Source organism: Mesocricetus auratus, unplaced genomic scaffold (genome assembly GCF_017639785.1).
Source record: "Mesocricetus auratus isolate SY011 unplaced genomic scaffold, BCM_Maur_2.0 Super-Scaffold_100020, whole genome shotgun sequence".
Lineage (NCBI taxonomy): Eukaryota > Metazoa > Chordata > Mammalia > Rodentia > Cricetidae > Mesocricetus > Mesocricetus auratus.
Genome location: NW_024429201.1, coordinates 5491979 through 5518278, shown reverse-complemented (window position 1 = coordinate 5518278; position 26300 = coordinate 5491979). Strand labels below are relative to the sequence as shown.

Below are 26300 nucleotides of genomic sequence, written 5' to 3'. Positions count from 1 at the left end.
CACAGACACTGCATGTGCATGGTGCAAAAACAGACATGCAGGCAAAACAACCATCCACATAAAATAAAAATAATAAATATTTTAAGACACTATGAAATGAAGCCAGTTGTACGATACAATCATTCTACTGTTATTAAATGTATATTCAAAATATTAGGAATTGGGAAAAACTGGTGTCACATCAGAAATGAAAAAAATATCCCAAGATTCCACTTGAGTGTGTATCTCAGAACTCTAGAATATCTACTGTCTTCACCTTGACTGGTGAGAAGATCTGCAACTGAGGACAATCTAACACTGTGTTATTATGCTAAGAAATCTGCATGGGAAAATGAGATCCACCTAACCATAGAAAAGTAACTCTAAATAAGTCACCGTGCTTAACTATGAATACAGGATGGTAAACTGATTAAAGAAATGATGGGTACGACAGACACACTCAAGTACTGGTTGAGAAGTCAGTCCTGGCTTCTGTGAGTTGGAACACCTTGACAAGAGATTTCTGGGTAAAAGTAATGGAAAGGTTGTCAATAGGAAAATATGTGCAGCCTGTTTTTAAAGTGGTTTCTTCATACTTTGCACACACAACTAATATCCATATGTGTGGCAGGGAAGACCCTAAGTTAGAATACAGGACTCTAGTCCCATTGTGTAGCATCTAGTCGTGGTGTCACAGCCATTGTGATCCAGTTTAAGCTTGTTGCTTTTTAGCATAATAACCAAAGAGAAATGTTGACAGCTTTTATGACCTTTATAAAATGAAAGGAAGATCACTCCACATGTTTGTAGGTTTTTCTCTGAATTCTTAATATGTTCTCCTAAATCTAAACACCATATTATTTAAGGGTTTTATTATATAAGCCTCTAGATCAGGAGAAAATCTTGTCAATATTTTAGTATTAGCTTTACGTCTGATAATGACCACTGTTTCTGAAAGTGTGTTGAGTGTTGATCTGCTCCTGATGTGATTTCTGTGGACACCATTTACTCCAGATGGTCAGATGGTGTCGATGCTGTGCTTAACTCGGTGATTTACTGTAGGGTCTGGGAAGTCTATTCACAGCACAACCCCTCTTCCCGTATACTTTTCTCCCCTACTCTAGCCTGTCCTGATGGCGTAGTTTTAGCCTATTATGCTTAATTTTTGTCCATTTGTTTGTCTGGTTGGTTGGCTTTCATTTGTGTGCACTCATAGGAGTTTGGTGTTAAATATTTCAGATGTTGTTTAAACTGTTGACCTAAGATTCATCATAGAAAGCCAGGGAATGATACAGGAGGACGGAAAATTGCATGAGCCTTTTGAGCCTTTTAAACTTCTCTCTCTCTCTCTCTCTCTCTCTCTCTCTCTCTCTCTCTCTCTCTCTCTCTCTCTCTCTCTCTCTCTCTCTCTCTCTCTCTCTCTGTGTGTGTGTGTGTGTGTGTGTGTGTTGTGTTGTGTTGTACTTAGTCCCCAACAACCTTTTCTCTCTCTCTCAGATATTTAATTTATCATTTAGGATCTATGAGAGGCTAATTTTATAGCTGGTCACCATGCCAGAGGTGCAAGCCATTGACATGGAGCCCCAGGGTAAGAGAGCCCTTGCCAGGGTTCGCTACCAAGTGGGTGTTTCCTTCAGTTCCATCAGGTCTGTGTTCTCATGGGGGAATTTGTACCCAAAGAGCATTGCATTTTCTCTGTTGACTTTTTTCCAAAAGTGTGTGTTTTCTGCATTCCTATTTTATGGTTCCTTGCAAAAGAGGAACAGTTTCTTTCCTTTTTTGGTTTGGATTTGATTGGCTATGTTTGGAATTAGCTTGGTCTTTTAAAGTAAAACAAATGAGAGGTAGCATAGGGTGATACCCACAGCACTGAGGAAAGGTGCAACAGCTTCCGGTTGCTGGTCAGAGCAGACCTGCCCCTGTCTGAGCAGCCCTCATCCCCAGGTTATATGCAGATGGTGTAGGCCGATAAAGTAAGAACTGCACATTGCCAGTCTCAGGTCAGTTTCAGAATCCTACACTCCTTGTAGTGATGGTAATAATAGCAATGCAAACAATAACAGCATCTAAAGCATTCTTTCTAAGCCCGTGACAACCCTGGAAGGCGGATGTCGTTGTTATTATTATTGTTACTTATTTTTTAGACAAGAACACAGAAGTCTGCTTCAGATCATTCAGGTAGCAGTCTCAGCTGTGACTGAAACCCACGTTGCTCCAGTTCCCTGCAGTTGCCCCAGTCGTAAGCTGGACGTCAGTGTCATCATGACACATATAGGTGTTAGAATTAGACAAGTCTGAGTTTGAAAGTCACTCCTGCTTCCCAGCAGTGTGAGATATGGGCAGTTTGCTAAACCTCTCTCTGGGTGTCATTCATCCGTGACATGTGACACAGATAGGATGTCTATACCATGAAGTCAAAGACAGTTGTTCGTGCAAGCGTGTGAGCAAGCACACACACACACACACCACTGAAAGATACAAGGGAGTAAATGGTGGTTTGGCCTTACCTCCTTAGCTGTGAACATTGTTTCTAAGGAAAAGGGGCCTAACATGAATGTTTATAAAACAAAATTGTCTTATGGGCTCTACCCATCCATCTCTCGCAGAATGCTAATTCTTGCATAATTGATTTCTTAGGTTTTCCCTTTTTAGTTTTTTTCTACTTTAAGACTGTAAAGAAACCTCTGAGATTAAGTAGGATTTGCAGTTTTTGTTGTTACTTTGGGGAGATAGGACTACCAACATGCAAATCATATGTGAATGAGTTTCTTGGTCCTTACCAGAGTGCTTTGTATCCCCAAATTCACACAGGAATACCGAAAACATTGGGCTACAAGTCACTGAGAACTGCCTGCCAGGCACTGTATGCTACGGGGCTTCCAGCTAGACACTGCTGAAGAGGACGAGCTTGCTTTTGTACTGCCTAGTCAGCTAGGGGTTGAACAGTGTCCTCCCATTAATAATTCAAAACTATTTAAATCACTACTTATCACTACTTCAACCCCGAACAAGCATGTGTCTGCTTATTAGCAATCGCTGCTCCTGAACGGGGGTGGGTGTAAAGAAAACAGCGCCTTCAGGAAGTGGGAAAGCGCCGGTATGTGAGTGTGTTTACCGAGAACCAAGTAACACCCAGTGGCCTTGGGTGGTTTAGTAGACATTTTCACATTCATTTATTAATGGTTTACTTCTTTATTCTGCTGCATCCACCAAGTAGTAAAGTCTCCTAATTGTCTTCTCTTTTCGTGCCTGGTCACTCTGAAGTTTCGTGTCTCTTATTAAAGATGTTACTGAAAAAAAAAAAAGCCACCTCTTGGGAAAGGCTGTGAATTCACCCATGTGAGAGTTCTCTGCATAAGTGCCTAATTTTAAAAAGTTCAATGACAGCAGTCATTGTCCCCATGCACTTTAGCTCTGTGATGTGACCAGTTTGCATGTTGAATCGGAGGCAGCAAAGCCTCCTAAAGAAAGATGTATAGTGGGCTTTATGCATCATTGCTGGAAGAATTTTGCTTTGAAGCCCAGTGTGAACACTTAATTTTTATTTGCTATTATAAAAGAGTCTCTTTGAGCTGACAAATATGAAAATATGACTGTGATTTGGGCAGGCATCCAGAAACTTGAGAGAGAATGATGCCTTTATCTCGTGAACGCCCAGTGACTACTGCATTATTCTGCTAATAGTTGGGGAATGGGTAATAACATCCTTCAGGCCTCCCTCTATTAGAACTGCTCTTCCTACAAACTGTAGGGAAAGATGTATGTGTCAGGTGGTGAGAGTTGAATGTACATTTATTTAAATTTCCTGTCTTTGGGCAGCTGTTAAGTTTATTGAAGAGCTCTGGGTGGCCAGGTTTCTATTTTTTCTCAATTTATATATGCTGTCCTCCCTGGAATTTCAGTTAAGCACTAAGAGACCATGCTTGTCAGTAGACAGGCATTTTTACATGCTTAGGATTTCTCAAGAAACAATGGGAACAAGTCTCATTCTTCATGGCAGTTTCTCCACGGTCTAAGAGTTGTGTGTTTATCTCTCATCTGCAGATGCATCCAGTATAGTGGGAACCCATAGGCAGTTCTTCATACTGTCTTTCGTTGTAACAAATTAAGACTTTATAAAGGGTTAGATAACACTCCAGGGGAAAGAGTTTTCTTAGATCAGCTGAATAGCACACACTGATCATTTATCAAAAGTCTGTTGTTAAATGGCTCTCATGATTTTAACATTTATGCAAAGCCCCTGGTGAAATCTTGATGACCTCCTTTTCACAAAAATTGTTAGAGTAAAAAAAAAAACAAAATTATTTTTTACTAATCTGGACTGATTTAAGGTCAGAGCTTAAGAGATTCTGCCTACACAGCACTCATTTATAAAACCTTGGGAATATTCAGAATTTAAATTTAGCCTTTGGGCATACTGTTTAAGGCAGATTTTGGAAATACCTTACAGATGTTACTGTGAAAACATGTGATATCAGTCATCATCCTCTCAAACTGAACTAAGCAACTTAAAAGAAAGCACAGACCCTCATTCTGAGTGTCCTTTAAGTCTGATTGACACTGAGGTATGCATTCTAGTATTCTGGGATGTTTTTACTTAATCTTTACTGCTAGGGGAAAAACTTTCTTCTAAGGGTCTAATGAGATGACTCAGTCAGTAAACGAATTGCTACTCTCTCATGAGTTCAATACTCCTGTGGACGTCGGGGAGACACTCCACACTCCACGCTGAGAACATGGAAGCAGTCAGATGTCTGGATCTGGCTGGCCAGCTAGCCTAGCCAAATCACCAAACACCAAGCTCAATGAGAGACCTGCCTCAAAAGTTAAGGTGAAGAACAAACGAGAAAAAGTCCTGAGCATTAATTTGTAACTTCCACAAACACAAGCACATCCAGAATGTATGTGCACATTTATACACATGCATGCACGCACGCACACGAACATGTATACCACACCAAAAAATAAGTACATCTTCTCTACATATAGGTGTATATATAGATATAGTTACCTCATTAGATACTTGAACCTAATTCGGAGTTTTCCATTTGTGAGGCTGGAGAAGTGGTTCATGCTGAGGGCCCAGATTCATTTCCAGTACCCACAGGGCAGCTCACAACCACCCGCTTCAGTCCCAGGGATCTGATGCCCTCTTCAGCCTCCACATACATACATGTGAGCAATACAGCCATACACAAAGAGTTTTAAATAATGTAAAGTTTTAAAGTCTTTGTGTTATAAACTACAGCACTGCGTCTGCAATGATACGGTTTAAGTTTGTATTCTTCGAGTATAAATCCTTTTAGAGCAGGTGAGATGGCTCAGCAGGTTATGGCACTGGCCGTCAAGCCGGATAGCCTGAGTCTGATCCCTAGCCCCACATGGTGAAGGGGGAAAAAAACAAATCCCCACAAATTACCCAATGATTTCTACATGCATGCACACATACACAAATATATACATGAAAATTGTAAAATGGTTTAGAACAAATTTTCTCAAGTGAGCCCAACTGTGTCCACTGTATTAGGATAGACATGGCAACCAAAGAGAACTCAGCTACAGATAGATTAGAAGCTGACCACTAGACTATTTCTGCAGTTGTCCAAATATCTGTGAAGATCTGTCTCAGTTTTGGAACCACAGTGTTCCCGGGGTATCACTGTGTGGTGTTTTGCTCTGTGCTCGGGGGCTTCCTGGGCTTAATGATGATACTACCTGTAACTAGCACAGCAGTGAATGATAAAGACCACCATGTTGGTATATCCCACTTTCAGTTTCCAAATTTGGCCAGTACTTTTTGATCAAGGCACAGAGTCTTCCAGAACGTTTATAATTTTGTAACATCATTTCACTGGCATAAATCTGTGCCTCAAGCCAGATGGTGATCTGCTTACCAAGGCTTTTTTTTTCCTTCCTTGCTTGCTTGTCATTTAAAAAGCTTGGGCCTGGAAATACTAGGTCCATTTTGTTACTGGTCTCTGAGCCAGAGGCAAAAGCCATTGGCAAAGTTCTTCTAAGCAGAGGGGAGCTGTTGGCAGGCAAGGGCTTGTGGGCGTTGCTTAGTTCCGCTCAGCTTATACTCCCACGGGGGAGTTCATATCCAAAGCATTTTAAGTTTAGTTTTCTACTGCCTCCTCTCACCCTCAGCAAAAACACATGTTTTGTGCATTCTTTATCCTGATTCTCCTTCACAAAGCAGAAGTATCTTAACTTGTACAGTTTTGATTCATTTGAAAACACTCTTGCTAATGTTGATATTTGTTTATTTGTCATATGGGACATTAGGTCTTCAGTCATAAAAACTACCCCTTCTTATTTTCCAAATAAACATAAACACCGGAATTCAAAGACCACCAAAATGTGGACCCAGTTCCAGAAATCCTGCACTGTATAAATTTAAGTGATAGCCTTAGGTCATACATGGTTTAGGATAGGCTTGACCTATCAAAAGACCATGTACATAGGAAGTAATGGGAGATCGAACAACAGGATTAAGTTGGGACTTTATAAGTATTCATAAGGGTTAAAGTATAAGATGACTTATGGCAGTAAACTGGTATGTAGATATTTTTATTTTCTAGGCTACTTGACACCTTGTGTGTGATAACATCACTTGAACCTTTAGCGTCCAGATTACAGTGGATAATTGTAAAGAAACAGTGGTCCTCTTGAGTTTTGACATGTCCATGGCAATGTCTTCTGCACTGAGCACTTGATTAACCGACTACAGAAGTATTCTCCTGGAGTACTTACTGAATAACCTGATACATGTTCTTTATCAACTAAGCCTCAGATTACCTCTGATCCTAACACCAGGACCTTCTGCCTCCTTTGAGTGTAGGACAAGTGATGTCTTTAACTTGAGCAGTGCTGCTTTTCCATCTTTGCTTCTGCTGATGTCTCAGGGAAGCTAATCTCATTGAGCCTTAACACTAAAACTCCATGTAAATTACTTGGCTCCCTGTTAGTATTTAATATCAAATGGACCTTGAATAAATGGACCAACCTATTCTGGAATAGACTGTAAAGAAAGAGAGTACTGTAGGCTAGCAACAGGTATGCCCATGCATGACTAAGCATGTTTTTCCACACTAGAGTACAAGCTCTGCTAGACCCTCACATTCTGCCCTCTGGTTATGTGTGTGTGTGTGTGTGTGTGTGTGTGTGTGTGTGTGTGTGTGTGTGTGTGTGTGTGTGTGTGTTGGGACAAGAGGCCAGGTTAACATCAGCTTGGTTCCCTATGGTGTGGTCTACCTATCATTGTAGTCCCCATCCTCTTGCATTCCCCTTGGTCAAGTTCCAAGCCTTTGAACACTGCCATCAGATAACAGAATCATCTTTGAGGAACTAAAAACAAATTACTGTTACACAACGGAAGAAGTATTTTTGTTAAATGGTAACCCATTTCTGATTGGTAAGAATATTTGCAATTACTGCTTCCTAGTATATATGTAGAGTAGGCAAACAACATTTTAGCTGTCAGTATGCTGTTTATTAATAGCAGTCTCTGAGTGATATAAAGGACACTCAACTATCCTGACTTCTCTTTGACCTATAAAAGAAATATATATTCAGGTCATGCTTTTCTTAGGTGTTTGCAACCACCAATGTGTTATATAATTCTTGACTTCTTAGGGCAAGGCCTTGAGCTTTAAAATATTCCCATTGAAGGGAAAATATTTACCCCTTACTTCCTCCTGCTGCCCTTTGCTTCCATCTAACCAATCTGCATGCTTTTATGTATTCATCTTTTTTAACTTATTCCCTATCTGGAATGCTTATCTAAACAAAGAGTTAGATGGATCTGATAACCGAGACCTAGAGAATTGTTTCCTTCAAGTTCATAAAAACTTTAAAGACAATCTTTCCTGGGTTCTCTGTATTTCTGTTTACAGAAGAGTAAACTTTCAGAAACAAAATTACAGTACTTTTGCTCAAGTCTAAATACGTGGGCCTATAGAAACTGGCTAAGTCATTAGACTTTAAGTGGCCATCCAAACTCTCACGGGCATTTATTTGGATGACACTGTTTTTACAGTAGAAATATCTCATTCTGAATGTGAAGCAGGCGTCTGGTATAAACATGGTACAAACACGTGGAGATAGTAGAAGAAACTGTCCAAGGCCCTCTTGTGAACTCTGCTGAGATTATAAGAGTTCCTCCTTGAACCAGTCACCAAGCAGTCACTTCCTGGAATAACAAGGGGCTGGTGATCTCTTTTTCAAGTTTACCCCATAAATCTATGAGAGAAGGAAGGAAACTGGGAGGGAGGCAGGAAGGGAGAGAGGATGAGGAGCAAAGGAATACGTGAGTAGGCATCAATGATAATTTATATAACTTAGGTAACTGGCTCCGTTTGTTTGTAAAAGCCTTCAGCATCCTGTCTCAATTTATGCCTCACACTTACAAAGGGTATTTGGCAAAGCCTCTCCTTCTCTTTAACCTGAAGTGATCTGCTCGGTCTAATCCTTTATTTATTCACAATTTGTGCAAGGGTCGAAAACTACAAGTGAGTAGCTGAAGGCTCCCAGTAGAAAGATCACTGCCAGAAGAGTGACACAGACTTCCCACCAGCAGGGTTACATTAACTTTGTGATTAAAGAAATTCAATGAAAGTTTTCTACCTAAAATACTGTCCTCACTTAGTATCTGAACTAGCTAAGAAAACCATGCGTCATTCCATCTGCCAAGCTTTTTGTTGGCATTCAAAGTTCTCTTTAGATCTTAAGTTAACCAAAGGCTGATCTCAAAGCCTTTGTCCTCCACAAAGTCCCCCAGGAACATTAGCCCCCACCAACTTGTCCCTTTGCTCAGAGTGAGATTGGCGGCAAATCACAATGTTTAAAGTTATGGTGTTATGTCTTCTGCTCAAGTACCTGGCCAAGTACTCAGCATGCCTGTCTACCTAGTCCACACAGTAGCATCATTATCATAGATGAGGCAACCGAAGGTCATGTGGTTAACAAGGGGCAAAGCCAGAATTCAGATGTAGACTGTTAACACATGTGGATCTCTGCCCTTGAGAGATCGTTTTGAATTGCCATAGCCATCAATCAAGTTGTACTGTACTTTTTTTTTTTACTCTTAATGATGCTGTTTTCACCCTGATTTACTTGTTTCCGTGTCCTCTGTGTTATGAAAACACATCTAGGACTTAGCTTCTTGTCCGTATTACTTTTCAGGGAGCACAGCATAACCCCAGACATAGACCTGGGACCAGCGTCTGTAGGGCTGTGGTGGTCTGAGACAGGAAGTGCTGAAGGTGAGACAAGGAGATTTAATAAGGATGTAGAAAGATGCTTGGGAAGGTGATGCCAGTGGCCAGCAAGTTAGAGCCAAGGGCAAGTGCTTCCGCAGAAGTAACAGAGCCAAATGATTATGAATCTATGGAAAAGAGTCTGTAGCAGGAGAAATAGAAAGGCGGGGGGGAGGTGTATGTGTATGTGTCTATCTGTCTGTTTGTCTAAATTACATTTGTATTTGTGCAAGACCAAGTTTTGAGTAGGAAGAGGTGGACAGAAGTAGGTTAGACAGGCAATAGATCCAGAAGGTCAAGGCTCCATTCTTGACATACTTAGAGCTAATGAAGACAGCAAGAGAAAAGGATCTAGAAAACATATTGGAATTCCACCTGTGGTGTCTTGGCTTCATTAGTGCACTTATTGCACTAAATAGGGGTAGTTGTAAGACTATGTGAATGAACTTAGTGCTACTGATCACCTAAGAATGAACTTTATCATATATGTTTACCATTGTGACAACAAACTAAATGAAAAAAGGTACTGAGGTTACAAAGACTTTTTTTTAAGATCATAGTTAACTCAAGGTAGGAACAAGTAGTTTATCCCATTAGGTCATTAGGCCAGTACCTTAATTCATGTTCTGGTTCTGCTTAATATTGTAGGGATTTTTCCTTGATTTATGGGAATAATTTTTCCTAGAAACCTCTCCTCTCTCTCTCTCTCTCTCTCTCTCTCTCTCTCTCTCTCTCTCTCTCTCTCTCTCTCTCTCTCTCTCTCTCTCTCTCTCTCTCTCTCCCTCTCCCTCTCTCCCTGAGACAGGGATTCTCTGTGTAACAACATCCCCAGCTATTCTGGAACTCTCTCTGTAGACCAGGCTGGCATCTAACTCGAAAGATCTGCCTGCCTCTGCCTCCTGAGTACTGGGATTAAAGTCATGTGCTACCACCACCTGGCTGGAAGCTTTTTACATAACATCTTATACCAAGCTGAAGTAGGGGATGGGAGAGCACTTCTAAGGGGAGAGAGAGGTAAGCATCCCCAAGCGAGGTGTGCTCCATTCTGAAGGCTTTTCTATATGGTGTTAGTTTCAGCCGAGTTGTTACTTCAGCAGAATGATTGGAGGCAGCAAAGGGAACTGATCCCAGGCTCCACGACATGATACCATGGGTCAAAGGCAGTTGCCATGTAGAGCTGGGGAACGGACACGTGTAGCTGGAGAGAGCAACCCTGAGTAGGAACAGAAGGCACTGTTGTGGGAAAGGCTATGAGGAGGAAAGCAGGGAGACTAACTGTTAGGGATCCGACCCGCGCCCTGAGCTTCCCTAGCTAGTCCTGTGCTTACTCACGTACTCATCTGGGTCTGGTGTCTCTGGAGCTGCTTAAGTGACAGGGCTAAGAGATGATTTGTAAATTAAGTCCCCTTATGGCTTGAAAATTCTGGCTCTAAGAATATCTTTTCCATATCAGTTCTTTGGAATGAATCTTATTTTCAACTCATGTAAACAGTTTTAAAATGCTGTTTGGAATAATTAAAGTAACACTAAGAAAGACTCAAAGAGTAATCAGCCGAATTGTGAATATCTCCATAATGTCGTTTGTGCGACAATCTGCTAAAAAAAAAAAAAGCTAATAAAAGTAAGAGAAAAATACCAAGTGAAGCCTTTTGAGAAATCTAAGGAGCATCCCGGCAGCTTTCCAGACACCGAAGCCCAGGCAGCGCCCCAGCTGCTGCTCAAGGTACGTCTGGGCCTTGCGAAATCTGACACAGCGTCAGACCAATACCTTTCTCTTGACACTTTTATTACCTCCTTTTCCTCAAAGTCATAATCTGACACCAGGAAGAGAACTCATAGTCACGTCTCATTTGTCTCCACTGTTCTGCCTTCTGCGTAAAACTTCTCATTGTCTTTTTTCTGAAACTGTGGGTGCAAATGTGTAGGTATCTTTTAGCCTTTTAATTTTGCAGTGATCACCCAAAGTAAATTAAAACGAGTTTGTGTTGCTGTTGTCGTTTTGTACCTTAGACCAGGTTTTGTTTTGATATACCTAAGAATATGCTAGGAATGAAAGACTGTCTCATTGGAGGTTCCTATAAAATAAATTGCCTTACTCCCTGGAAAGCTGCATGCATACGACAGCATGTATAAGTCACCTCCAGCTCTCAAAGATCATTTTACCAAGTAGCCTCTCACGAGGGTTGGTGCAGGGAGCAGCCAGCCCCTCCGACGCAGCTGCATCCTATTTTATGCGAATGTAAAGTTTTATGATCTTCAAAATCAAGTCACAAACACAACTTGTTTCAAGTTGAGGTTGGTGGGTCTCTTTCTTCAGGCATGGGAGGTGGGGAGTGTTTTGTTTCTTTGAGCTACTCGAGTCTTATTCTGTCTGACCTGAGCAGTGGGAGTGACGAAGACCAGACCTTGACTGATAAGGAGGGGGACTGGCTGTCCAAAAACATGTTCAAATTTAAGTTACTGTCTCTTCCTGAGACTTGATTAGTATGTAGTTACTAGTTATGGCAACTGCTTATTGCTACAAGGCTGCCTTTTCTATCAGTCATCAAAATAACCAAATTTCTTTTAGGGCAGGCATATTTTCTTCGTAATTTTGCAGAAATTGTATGGTCACTGTATACTCCAGACAGTCGATCTCCAGCATGTACTAAGTGCTGTCCACTTGAAGTGCTCATTAGGGAAAGTGGAAATTCCCCCTTAGAGAACAAACACTTTTCAGTTCGTCTCCTCCTGTGGTGTTGACAAGCCTGACTTTCTTTCACCTGCCTCGGGTCATGATAGTATTGTGTCCATGTGCATCACTACATATGTAGCAGTTAGTTAAGTATTGAAGGATTGGTCCATCCCTTTGAGGATGTTCAGTCCCTGTAGTGACTGAGCATGACTTCCCCAAGACCTGCTGGAATCTCACAACCCAGGGGAGAACTCGAGGGTTGTAGAAAACTTCTAGAATCATATAGCAGCTCCTCTGCTAGCCTTCATTCTGGTGTCGGTGATACAGCCCTGCCTAAACATCTCACCTGTTTGCCTCCCATCGGGCATTATCTGCACTTCTACAAGAGTGCTCACTTAAAGTTATTAGAGTCATTGTCATCTTTCTAAATGACATTCAAGGACTTGGTGAACTAAGACAGAATGTGGATCCTTTATGATGAGATACTGGATTCCTTGGTACTAGGACATGGACCCACTAGATGAAGGCTCTAGGACGGCATATAAGGTAGTTGTCAATCTCATTATCAGGGAAGGGCATTTAAGGTAACCTCTCCACTATTGCTTAGATTGCCAGTTGATATCATCCTTGTAGATCTCTGGAAATCTCATTAGTGCTAGCTCTCTCTCTCCTCAAACCCATAATGGCTCCCTCTATTATGATATCTCTCATCCTGCTCTCCTCTATTCTTCTCCTGACTCAACCTTCCTGCCCCTGATGTCCTCCTCTCCCCTCCTCTTCTACCACTCTTTTTTCCCAGCTCCCTCTCCCCTCCCCCCATGCTCCCAACCTGCTCAGGAGATCCTTTCCCATTCTCATCTCCACGGTACCATGCATATCTCTCTTAGGGTCCTCCCTGTTTCCCAGACTCTCTGGGGATGTTGTTACACAGAGAATCCCTGTCTCAGGAAGAGAGAGAGAGAGAGAGAGAGAGAGAGAAAGAGAGAGAGAGAGAGAGAGAGAGAGAGAGAGAGAGAGAGAGAGAGAGAGAGAGAGAGAGAGAGAGGTTTCTAGGAAAAATTATTCCCATAAATCAAGGAAAAATCCCTACAATATTAAGCAGAACCAGAACATGAATTAAGGTACTGACCTAATAACCTAATGGGATAAACTACTTGTTCCTACCTTGAGTTAACTATGATCTTAAAAAAAAAGTCTTTGTAACCTCAGTACCTTTTTTCATTTAGTTTGTTGTTTCTTTATTGTCTCTATTTCAGTTTTCAAGTCTTGAACTGTTTGAATTGTTTCCTTCATCTGTTTGATTGTTTTTTCTTGGCTTTTCATTGCTTTTTTTAAAGTGATTTTTTGATTTCTTGCATTTTTTGGTTTGTTTTTTCTTCCATTTCTCTAAGGGATTTTTCTCATATCCTCCTTGAGGGCCTATATCATTTTTATGCTGTTTTTAAGGTCATTGTCTTCTGTCTCATCTGCATTGGGATGTTCAGGTCTTGCTGGTGTAGAGTCCTGAGACTCTGGTGGTGTCATATAAGTCTTTCTGTTGTTGAATGTGTGCATATACTGTCGTCTTCCCATCTTTTCTTCCAGTGTGTATAGGTGGCTTCCCTCCCTCTCCTGGTGGTATGGGTTCAAGGCTCTATCCTCACCCGCTCCCAGAGGGTGGAGGGGCAAGACCAGAATGGTGGCCAATGAAGCTGGCTCCTTTGTTCTGCCTCCACGTCCCTCTGCAACGTTCAGTGGCAGGAAGGGTCTGGCGGCTGCTGGTCAGGGGACTCGAAGAACGGGGATGGGCTAGAAGAACCCTTGGGTTTTTTTTGTTTTTGTTTTTGTTTTTTTTTTTAAGAGACAGGGTTTCTCTGTATCGTTTCGGAGGCTATTGGTCCAGCCCGGCCTCGAACTCACAGAGATCCGCCTGCCTCTGCCTCCCGAGTGCTGGGATTAAAGGCGTGCGCCACCACCGCCCGGCTAGAAGAACCCTTGGGAATCACTTCTCTACTGGAGGGTGAAGGGGCAAGACCGGAATGGGGGCTGATGAAGCTGGCTGCCTCCTGGGCCCTGTTCTTGTTGATGAATACAGGCAAAGGGACAGTGAATGGTGATTGACTTTGCAACACCATAAATAGGTTTCAGATGTAGAAGGCAAAGGACTGGAATTTGGAGGAAAGCATATTAGAAACTCAATCCAGTGGCTCAATGGAAGACCCGATTAGGTTTCCTTTTTTCAGAATGGCTAGCTGAATCAGTACCCAACAAACCAGCTGTAGGAAGTACTTAACTGACCATAAATTGGTGGGTCCACCATGCCTTAAACATACAGAGTACATTTCCATAGCTCCTTGCCCATAAAGATGGATTCTAGAATTATATTAGAACTCTATTTTAAAGTAGAGATTTGAGTAGCAAAATGTAAAGTAGGATGATGGACACTGGTTTTGAGGATCCTACCCTTATTTTACTCAGGTATTAAAGGTCCTGTTTTAATATTTTATAAGCAGTATACCACTCTCTGAATGGAATTGACTACAAAACTCAAGCTGAGATAGCTTTGAGTATAAAATGTTCTTGCTCCTGGAACACAAGCTCAAGAGGAAAAGTGGACATACCCACATGTGTCTCTGTGGTCACACAGTATAATAGCTGTTATCAAGGTAGCAGTCTACCTTGAGTAGGCTTAAGGGAAGACTGTATTCCAATAGGACTTCCTAGGGCTGGGTATCATGTTCATCCAACCAGCTGTTTGGCTCTGAATGACTGGTCTACCTCTCTGTGAGCCTCTATTGTGGTGTGAGTTAAATGCAGGTGACAAGGCATTGTCTGTCAGTTTGATAAGAAGGACTAAGTACTATGTCTGTATTGGCCAGCGCAGTGTGAGTTACCATACAGTCCACAATCTCAGTGGCTTTCCAATATGTCACCTCACAGTCTAGTATGGATAAAGGGGGACACTTGCTATCCATGGATCCTGATACTGTCCACCCTATTCTACTCTCCTCCAGGTCCTTAGGGTCTGCTGTGTTCAGCTGCTCCTGAAGAGAGCAAAAACTGTGCATAGAAAAGGGGATATTCCTTGAGAGAACCAAGATTAAAAATGGCCCTTATCATTTGTACCCCATTACCAAGATAGAGGGCCTGGCCACACCCATGCAGGACTGAGGTTGTGAAATACAGTTTTGCCTTTTGCCCTAGAAGAGGAAGGCTCAGCTGTGGGTGTGCATTTGTAGATTATGCCACACTTATCAAAGGCATTTGCCTAGTGCCTGGCACAAAGGCAATAGGTAGGGTAGGTGTGTGTGTGTGTATGTATATATATATATATATATATTATATATATATATAAACAGTTTCCATAATCACTCTCAAATAACGACAGTAATGCTTGCCATTAAGGCAGCAACTCGGACTGCAAAAACCTCGATTCATTTTCATGGGAGAGTCATTTTGCTAAGAGATGTATTTATTTTCATTTTAAGTGTGCGTGGTTTTCATGTGTGCAGTTCCCATGGAGGTCAGAAGAGGTCATTGGATCACCAGGAACTGGAGTAGCAGAAAGTTGTGAGCCTCCTTGTAGGTGTTGGGAACTGAATCCTGGTCCTTACCAAGCAGTCTGGCTCTTAACCACAGAGCCATGTGAATCCTAGGAGAGCTATTTTTGCCCAAAACAGTAAGAATGTAAATTATGAAAGAAAACTAAGCAACATACAACACAAAGTTAGAGTCCCCCCCCAAAAAAATCATATGAAGCTCCTTCTTCTTGCCCACGACTATATCCATACCTTGTATACATGGGGAGGAGGTATTCTAAGTTTGGGTTATTTTACCAAAAATAAAATAATAATTTGAGTATGACAGCCATCCATTCCATCTTCCAAAAAAATTACAAAATTGGTTGCAAGAAGGAAAGAAAGATTGCTCAGTGCCCTCTCATGAGATTTTTATCTTTAACAACAACAAAAAAAGTCTGTTTAAGGAAAAAAAAAAGTTTAGAAAACTCAAAACAGAAAAACTCTTCTGTGTTGTAAGTTCCAGGTTCAAATCCCAGCTCTCTTTTAAGAAGCTACATCTTCTATTCATAACAGTAGCAATGTCTGAGTAACAATTCCGGAAATTCACTGTTTATTTCGAACCTCGTCAAGGACAGCTATCATTTTACTGTTTAAAAAAAGGGGGGGGAACAAAGGTCAACATGTTTACAATCCCATGGTTAGACGATAAAAAGGCGGTGATCTTTCCTGATCAAGCTGAGATGAGGAACAAAGGTATTTAACCCAAATACCAGTGTCTCCAGTCACTGTCAAAATGAGTGACATGACACCAATAAGGGGACTCCAGAACCCAGTGTTCCCCGGATAAACATCAGCTCCCTTCATTCCCCTTTCTCTCCCTGATGTCACTGGACAGAAGCACACCATACGTGTACCTGCCTCAAGGGTTTGCTCTCAGAGTCATAGCTGCTTGCTCAAAGGTACACACAGGCGTGCTGCTCCCTAGCATCTCCCCTTCTCCTCCTGTCCTTTCCAACTTTGTTTCACCTCTGCCTCTCCCCCCCCCATATTAGTGTAGAAAGTGCTAATTTTACTTGGCTTCCTGTTCTTCATGAGAAAGTAAGCAGATTCAGGCTGCTCTACACCCAGTTGGAGCGCTAGATATCTTGGCAGAAACAGGTAATTTCTCACCGACTAGCTACTCTCACGTTTGTGCATAGGACTGCAAATACCTGAGGTTCTGCAGACTGCTCCACACTCTTGTTATAATGGCTTCCCTAATTTCATCCAAGCCTGGCAGATCTGACCAGGAGGGCTTCTGCTATTGACTGCACAGTCTATGGATAACACCTCCTGCACACACCTCTGAAGCTTACAATGTGGTACTTGAAGTTGTTAAAGAAAACTGTGTGACTGCTGATCTTTGCAATATGGTTCCTGTTTGCAAAGAGACTGATAGTGATCTGTAACAAAAGCCCTGATCTGGAGGTGTGATGAGGGCTGTCTGGTGTCCCATACAGTTGCCAAGGAAGTATTCCACCACACCTGGTACTTCTGAGATACATCAGTGATGTTCTCCTTCCCAAAGGAGGACAGAAGCAACAGGGGAAAAAAAAAGCCCAATGGAAGTTCAGATCGTAGGAAGCCAATTAATCGTACATCTGCTTGTGCTAATGTAACTGTGATTAGAGCATTAATTTGTCTTAATACTTTTAAAATTTAATGGAGCCTCTAAAGGCATGCTTGTTTGTTTACTGGCAGTCTCACCAAATTACAGCTCCCATAGGCTCAATTGCCTCCTCAGATTAAAAATATGTTTCATAAATCTCATCTGGTTTGGATTCCTAACATTCTCCCTGGTAATTCAACTCCTGGATTTCACTTGCCAGATGCCAATGTCTTGTACTGCTGTTTCTCCAGAGCCAGATCCCTGGGGTTTATCATTTATGAGTGTGTTGGCCTGCTCCTGCTTCAAAAGCCTTGCCATAGTCCTCAGTGTAATTGTAGAATTTCTGCTATATTTTAGAAACATCACTTTCCCATGTTCCGCCAAATCGACACCATTTGTGTAAATACTTCCAAACACCGCCTGCCAGATACCTTTAAAGCTTCTACCTTTTCTAACTCGGGTTTCTCTGCTTCCATCTCCTCCGAGGCTTGTCCGTGTCAGTCCCTGAGTCATTAGCAGTTAGGCACTTGGTGTCGCGCTTTCTTGGCAGTGGTACAAACTGAAGCCTCAGCTATGCCTTGGCCATATGTTCCCATGGCACATGCCATGCGATTTCTAAGAATGGGCAACTCAGAGCATCTTTCCAGTCTCAGTTAAAGATTGATAGATAGCACAGGATCTGCAGTGTGTGTCAGCATGATGCTGCCTCATGTCTGTTTACCCAGAGTGTTTTGAGGAATGTGGCTTCCGTTTTGATGGCACAACCATAAAATATGGATCAAGAGGGCCCTCTTCCTTCCTCTGTCAGAGGAGTTTGACAAGTGAGGGACCCAAACATTGCTAAATCCTTCTGGAGACAAGACTGAGACACGGTGCAGCCACTTCTTAGCATCAGTGAAGCTTCGTCATAGCTGCTCTTCTCAAGCCAGACCCTGGCACAGTGCTGCTTCCTGGAGCAAAATAGATTGAAGGAAATAAACTAGTAGTGGTTTTTCCTTTATTTTTTTTTTTTTAGAAAAGCTCTGATCCCCGATGCTGGGCACCTGGAATGGCAGTAGCGTGGAGTTTTTAATTACCATGCTGTGTGAAGGCAGAAGCCTTGGACTTTCTGTTTGACCAGTGCACTGGCAGCTGAGTCGGAGCTTCCATCTCTAAGAATAAAGCCCTTGTGTACAAGGCATGTGCACCTTATCTCTCCCCATACAGGCTTGAGCCGATGGAGTCATTCTCCATCGAATCTTCTATGTTGAAATTCCAAAGAGAACTTTTTGATGATTCAGTCTATCGGCATGTTCCACTAATCTTCATATCTGATGTGATATCAGAGACATGCTTAATGAGTTGCAGCTCTCAAGTAAGTTGCTACAGTCAGGCCTAAAAGGCTTTCTCAGGCAATTCCAGAGATCCACTTTCCCTTATCTCCTTGCTTTCAGGGCCTTCTAGAGAACAAATGGCTGGTCCTTTTCCAAAGGGACCAAATTTCCTATCTGGTGCTTTTGTTCCCCAGAAAGAAAAGAAAATGAAAACATTTGTCTTTTCTAGGAGACTGGATCCAGAGCAAACTGAATCTCGATGTCCCCCAACCCCACTTCCCCCCCACCCCCATAGACTGCCTCATATGGCAGTGTGACTCCTGAGCCTCAGTGGTTGTGATAGAGGTAGGCCACATCTCTGATACGAAGGAACAGTTGTTGGCATAGTTGATGTTTCCTGGGTGGCCTATCCCATGCCTCCGTGTGCTGCCTTGTGCCCCCTTGGGACATTAAGACCCTTTGAGTACAATTGTATATATAGGGTCTCTGTCTGCCATCTAGCCTGTGCTTGTTCCAAATAAGACTCTCTGCCTTTGGTTTTCAGAGTACTAAGTTAGGCCCATGTTTGCCGGCCAGGCTTAATACTAATACCAATACCTTAAAAGGTGTCACTTCCCCCGTCCTAGTTAATAATTTCTTTAAAAAAAAATCTAATGCTCTGTGTTCTGAGACGTCATTTTCCATTTTTCTTTCTGTTCTATATTTTTGTTCTTCCTGTAGATACAGCCAGGTTGAATTTTAAAATGTTCTCTTAATTAAATCTGTTCTGAGTGTCTTATGAGTTTTAGAACTTCTACTTTAGAATAAAAACCAAATTGGGAAGCCTACCTGAGAATAAAGTGGTTGATCCTTCTTCCTTGGTATACTGAAATTCAAAGTATATGTTGCGTGTTGTCCTAGATGAGAGTACTCTTCACAGGCAAAATTCTTAAAGAACAGAGAATTAAGTGTGATGGTGATTCATATTTTACCTTTCTTCCAATTACTAGAGTTCTACAACAAAAGTAAGCAAATGGGAGCAGCTGTGATGGAAAGCTTTGATTGGTTGGGTCATAAAAGCAAAAGCTCTTAGAAGCAACAGATTTTCCCAGAATAATGTAGATACTGTTAAAAACTGTTTAATAATACATGCTAGATTGAGGTTTTAAAGGTCCTTTTTATATTATGTTCTCATAATCTATAAATCTGTAAATCGGATCAACTTTCCATATAGGTAAATTCCACACCCTGGGGGTGACTTTGACACTTTTCCTACACACACAACACACCTGAGAGTTTTCGTCTTGTGCCCTGGCAGCCTTGTAAGTCTTTCAGAGTCCGTCCACAGCACCATGCCTGGTGCATAGTGAAGTTCTCGCAAAGTGAATAAATACAGAGACAGTCCTGCCTGTCTCTGAGGACATCTCATCTTGCTGTCGCTTGGTGTGCTCCAGCATCTTTGTCCAAAGATTAAGGGCAAGAAAGGGAAGAGAAGACTGTAGTCTCCACCTTATTTTGTTAGCTTGGTTCAGCAAGCCCTCACTGACCATCTGGTTCACATGGTTCCTGCTCCAGATGTGGGGTTAGCCAAGAGAATAAGAGGGCATGCTTTGCGAAAAGCTCTGTTAGACCCAAAATCTGCCTTCATTCTGGAAAATTCCTATTCCAGAAGGGGGGGGGTGGAGAAATAATCAAAGACTCTGCAGACATGGGATGAGTAAGCAATCTGTGCTTGAGGGAAGGGACTTCAAAGAAAGGAGGCAGAGGAGAGTGAGTGAGAAGAGATTCCTAACTGGATCTATTGGGTAAGTAGAAATTGAGCCATGAAAATTAGCACATGGCATACTGGGGAAGATAGCATTCTGGGATACTGAGTCAGAGTGGTAGGGCTATGGTTGTTTGGTTAGAGATGTTTCTCTTAGTGCTTGCTTCCCAAGTTAGGCGTGAGCCTTAGGACTAGGGTTTTTTTGTTTTTGTTTTTGTTTTGTTTTTTTGTTTTTTTGCATCTATTGCAAGTTTTCCTCAGAGAAGACAATCAGGCGTGTTGACAGTTTTCATGATTGCTATAAACACTGCAGAGGGTGTTCTTGTTTCCTTGTCCTGGCCACTCACTGGTGTAGATGCACAATGAAGTATCAGAAACACCAAGAAGATGGGACAGGAGAAAAAGAATAAAGATGAAAAGTGCATGGTGCATAAGCCCTCAGGAGCTGTGGCATTGTGAGGAAGGATCATCTATGCATCTGTGTATACCTGTGTATACACACATACGAAATTGTACCTTAGCATAGTATGAATGGCTGCCATGCAGAACTGGAGAAGGAGACATCTTTGGCTGCAATGAGTGTGAGATATGGCATTGGAGTTGGGTCTTTAGCAAAACTGTTTCTAGTACTGTTGATGGAGGAGGAAGAAGGTGCCAGGCACTTTTATAAGCACTTAATATATCTGCAAATGAACTCTGTAAGGTAGGTATTATTCTTTTATTTTTAGATATTATAATAATTATTATTATGACCTAATTTAGAAACAAAGACTTAGTGAAGTTAAGGAACTTACCCAAAATCAAGCATCTAGTAAGTGGTAAAGTGGAAACTTGAATATAGATGGCCCTTCCTCGGCCAATTAACACTGGACTACCACCCACATGAAGACAGGGAGAGAGCCCTAAGAGAAGTAGCTTGAGCAGAGAACACAGAGATGATAAAAGCAGGGAGGTTTGAAGAGTTGCCTGTGCTCCACTTGACTAGAAGTTTAGAGGTACAAGGACTCTGGAAGATGGACTACCCTGTTGTGTATTGTGGACCCATGATTCATCTTTCAAGTCCTTTCCATCATTGTCTAGCATACCAGATGGTATTTTAGTGGCTTTTCATGTGTGTAGTCTGTCTTTCATCACTAAAACATAAGAGCCAGGAGTTTGGAGCTGTTCTACTTTCTTTCCTGCTGTGTCTTGAGCTTTCAGGACAGTATCTGGCATGTAGAAAATTCAGTTAAATCCATATCACCCAGGAGTCTACAACCTTCTACTAATTTCTGGCCTGTTGGGGATTCATGCCATATATTGGCAGCCACCAATGAACCCTGATTGTGTCACAGGGTTCATGTGCTAGAGTGTCCTGTGTTGTCAAGTAGAAAAGGAATGGCCTCGGTGATTGTAATGAAGAAGCCCAAAGGTAGAAACAGGCTTCTATGTATGTGTCATGCTTGGAGCGCTCTCAAAAATGGATTGCTTATCTGGATTGTGTTTCTTTGTGGTGGGATATGAAAACTAGTTCTCGTGGAATTGAGTCAAAGTCCCATGGCTAAACAGACTTGAGCTTTGTCCCCTTTAAATTTCCCTTCACCACACTAAAAGATTATTTTGGAATATTGCTAGAGTTGGTCACATGACATTTGATATATAGAAGATAGAAATTGAGCAGTGCAGTTAAAACCTCATCTCCCTACGACCCACACATGGGTGCTAACTGTGAACCACAGAAGAGAGGGGGGAAATCTGGTCAAATGCCATTCTGAGCACCATTTGCTTTAAATAACAAAGCAATCGACCAGCCCTTTGGACTTTGCTATAACAGATTTGCTCTGTTTAAGGACTTTTTTCTTTCTGTAGTATACTCAATTGAGCTTCTTACATTGGAATGACTGTTAAAACTAGAATCTGTACTCTGCAGTAAGAGTATTGTCAAACACTTTTAAGCCCCTAACATAATAGGGCTATCTCAAGACAAGGCTGCCAGGCAGGCTTGGTGTATTCTGTTAAGTGGTTATGGCCCGCAGAGCTGTGACCAAACTCTAGTGCTCAACCCCAGGCAGAGACACTGCCTTAATTTATGATTGTTTGGCTCGCTACTTCCTTAGACAAAGACTTGCAAAGTGACTTCATAAGAAAATAGTGACCCAAAAATAGAAACAAAAGATCAGGAGATACGCATGCCCACTGCGTGTGTGTGTGTGTGTGTGTGTGTGTGTGTGTGTGTGTGTTATACTGAACATTGAACCTAGGGCTCCTGCATGCTGAGCCTTTCCTGTGGCTCCACATCCTTAGCCTAGGAAAGACACCCATAACAACACCAACTCTGGAGGTCAGATCACTACTCTAGTTGAGTTTCATATTGAGTTTTAGGAAAACAAAGGAACCAAGGAATCATGATCTCTGACATTGTTCTCATTATAGGAAAAGAGGGTAGACTTGTCTTCAAAGGAAACTAAAAGCTGTACTAGAATAATACTAAGTGTTTTTCTTCCCGTGGGAGACACTGAGTAATCCATGACAAAATTTCATATTAAAAGTCCTGGATCTTTTTTTTTAGTGAGGTGTAAATTATCGTTAGACATGATATCAAACATAAGTCATAACAGGGGAAAATTCAACCAACTGGACATCACCAAAGTTAGTAGACACAATATTATATCAGTTGGCTAGTAAGCTATTGAAAAAATGTTCAGCATCAGAGAAAGGCAAGCTCAAACCATTGCATGATATTTACTTTAGAGGTTAGCCTGACTCCAGCCATTTATAGGATGTGTGACAACTAAAACGTGTATGTATTTCTGGTGGGAATGATTAATAGTGCCACTCTGAACTAAAGAGAATTAAGACCCTAGTATTAAGATGCATAGAGTAAAATGCCCATATAGCATTCAGCAGGCTTAAGTTGACTTGTAAGAAGACCATGTGACACCCTATAGGGAAAGATGCCGGACATGGCCTTTTGAATAATTTCCTCTTAATCTTCCTTCTTGCAAAAGGCAATCCGACAGGTCAGAGGGTGGGGTTATCACTCCTGTGTGAGGCTAAAGTGTTGGTACTGCTGAGGATGGGTAAGCTGAAGTCTAGTTTTTCACTAGTGCAAGTGAAGAATCCTGAGGGACACTTGATTGCCTGGAAGGCCACTCACCTTCCAGAAATGAGCACATTATTGTAATTTAAATGTTCTTGGTTGGCCTAAAATTTAACCCCCCAAAATGTTTATGTTTCATAATATAAAAGATAAAGATTTGAAAGTGTCCACAGTTGTTTCTGATACCATTACAGAGAGTTATCAGCTATTGTTTTCCCACCGGTACAGCAAGCATTTATTGGGCTCACTGACGTGTGGTGGTGGTGAACTTTGTATATGTCTGCCACTAGGGTGCTCTGATTTTCTTTAATCCCCTTCCTGCCCCTGGGTATATCAAAGGTATGTTTTGACCAGTATATTTTTAGATGAAGTTCTAACGACCTTCTAAAAACCAGAGAAGTCCATTCATTTGGAGACTGAGTTCAGTATGGAGTCTGATAGATCCTCTATACTTTTCTCAAAAGGCAACGGGCACATCCTTTTCGCTCAGGTACTCACAAGCTAGGAAGTGGTCTGCTCTGTGGTGATACCTCCTGTGGGTCTGGTAAGAGTGGTGGAGCAGTCTGCTGCTGAGGGAGCAAAAGGCAAGTTTAGAAACCCGAGTGTGTGGGTGGACATCGTGTTCGTATTCAGCAACACCTGAGCACTGGAAGTCTGAAGCGAGATGGGTAACTTATTTTTTTTAACCTCAGGGAGGCTGCTTCACATGGAAGAGTCTCCATGGCAATGATATTTGAGACATTTCTAGATGCTCCAAGCTTTGTAGCTGTCTCCAGAACACTGTGTGTAGAAAACCTTTTCCATGCTTGGGAGGTATCAGCCAAAAGAGTAAGGTTATAAAAGGAAATACTAAGACACCCCCTGTCTATCCTTTTCTCTGCACCCATTCTCTCTAGTCTTCTCCCACCTCCTGAAAGACACAGACATATACAGGAAGTTATACACATGCATGCATACTTTTCAATGACTTAGTTCTTAAACTAAGAGGCCAATAATTATAGGTACAGTTTGTGTGTTAGCGTATTGGTATTGCTGCAAGGAATGTCTAAGAAAGGCTTTAGTATTCCCATTTTACAGATGTGAAAATAGATGAATGTGGTATGTAGGAACACAAAGAAAAGAGTTCCAGGCATGGTGGTCACTTAGCAGTTAAGCAAAAAGCAAGTCCCCTGTTGGGAAGTCATGTCCTGCCAGCATCCTGTGTGAGTATAGTAACCTGGAAAATCACTGCTTCATGACGTTGGTTGGTTAATCCCGTCTCTGTCAATCACTTCCATGCAAGCTGAATAGACTATAAATTCACATTTCTGAAGACACATGGTCAAAATAGCACTTTATATTCAGTGTGAAATTCTTAAAATGAAACCCAGCTGGCAGATGGGAAGAATTGGAGAGGGGGAATATTGGGTGTGCAAGGGGTTCATGGTTTTCCAGAGAGCTAGCTTTCTATGCTTTGTGCAGATAGAGGAATATTTTCAAGCATCTATGATGCAGCACAAATGAGTTTTCTTTAACTTGGACTATGTGTCTAATTTGTAATGCTTCATAAAAACCGTGAGAAGCATAAGCAGGCCACTCCATTGCCTTGCCTGCAAAGAAAATTTCCTCATTCAGACAACCGTTTTTCAATTCTTTCATAAGTGCTAGTTAATAAATTGTGTCTCTTGGTGCTTGAAATAATTCCTTGCCTTAATAACTTAATTTGTGAGAGTGCAAAGAGCTGGCTTAGCTCATGTCTGTCTCCACCTCTGGCAGAACTCCTGCCCAGTCTCTTCCTCTTCATCTCCCATGCCCTTTTGCTTTCCTCGGGCTGGTAGAAAGTCTGCCATGTTCCGATGATTGAAGTCATCAGTCCTGCCCTGACCAAGCAACCCCCCAGCTCAAAGCACGATGCTTCCTGTCACTTGTCTAAGTCTTGTGACTCTTGGCTCCCACCAGAAGGGCACCAAAGAGCTGTGTAGCCTGTGACTAGGTTGCTACGTTTCAGCTGTCTGCAGTGCTGTATAAGAAGTCAGATGCAAGTATTTCAGCAGCTGCAAGAGATTTCAGATTCCCAGATGTTTGGTGAAAACTCTTGTGCTTCATTTAACTACTAAGAAATGTGCAGGTTTTGAGTGTTGTTGGTATGGATGAAAGGCTGGGAGTCAAATAAGAAAGAATGTGTTTCTCAAATATGGATTTCATAGGAGCCACCCATTTTTTTTCCTTCTCACATAAAAGAATAGGTTATATACGGGCACTCAAAGTTTGAAAATCTATTTTAAGATCTCTGAGTCCAGGTCCTTTATGCTCAACATGATACAGACAAGGTATCTCATAGTCTGAAGATAACATTTGTAAGCATATAGCATTGTGTGCCATTCCATACATTAATATATGTTACTGTCATATTGACCCCCATCCTGTACTTTAACAGGGTGGTACTAGACACAAACTATCATTTTATCATACTGACATCTAATGGGTTTTATTTTCAAGCCATATACATCATAGAATCATCACTTTGCAAATAAAAAAAGTTAATATGAGAAATGTAATGATTTCAAAGTGACATAGTACAATTCTATAAAGTACTAAAATCCCCTGTTACTTAGAACACTCTAAGAGTGGGAGATAGTGATGCAAGCCATTGGTTAAGAAAAGCATGGGGTAGTTTTCCTCATTGATACATGTACTTACATGTACTTTATAGTTATCTTTCTCTTTCTGGGTCCAGAAAATAGGCATAAGTTCTAGTTAGAAAACACCTGTTTGAGGCTGGGGGTTGTGGCTCACACCTTTAATCCCAGCACTTGGGAGGCAAAAGCAGACGAATTTCTTAGGTCAAGGCCAGTCTAGTCTACAAAGCAAGGTTCCAGGAAAGCCAGGGCTACATAGAAAAATCCTGCCAGAAGGGAGGGAGGGAGGGAGGGAGAGAGAGAGAGAGAGAGAGAGAGAGAGAGAGAGAGAGAGAGAGAGAGAGAGAGAGAGAGAGAGAGAGAGAGAGAGAGAGAGAGAGAGAGAGAGGAGAGAGAGGAGAGAGAGAGAGAGAGAGAGAGAGAGAGAGAGAGAGAGAGAGAGAGAGAGAGAGAGAGAGAGAGAGAGAGAGAGAGAGAGAGAGAGAGAG

At 41.8% G+C, this 26300-nt stretch overlaps 1 protein-coding gene across 3 annotated transcripts in view; it reads left to right on the top strand.

Moving 5' to 3' along the window:
* Positions 1-26300, top strand: part of Arl15 (ADP ribosylation factor like GTPase 15) — a 354022-nt gene that overhangs the window by 309485 nt on the left and 18237 nt on the right. The window lies entirely within an intron of this gene.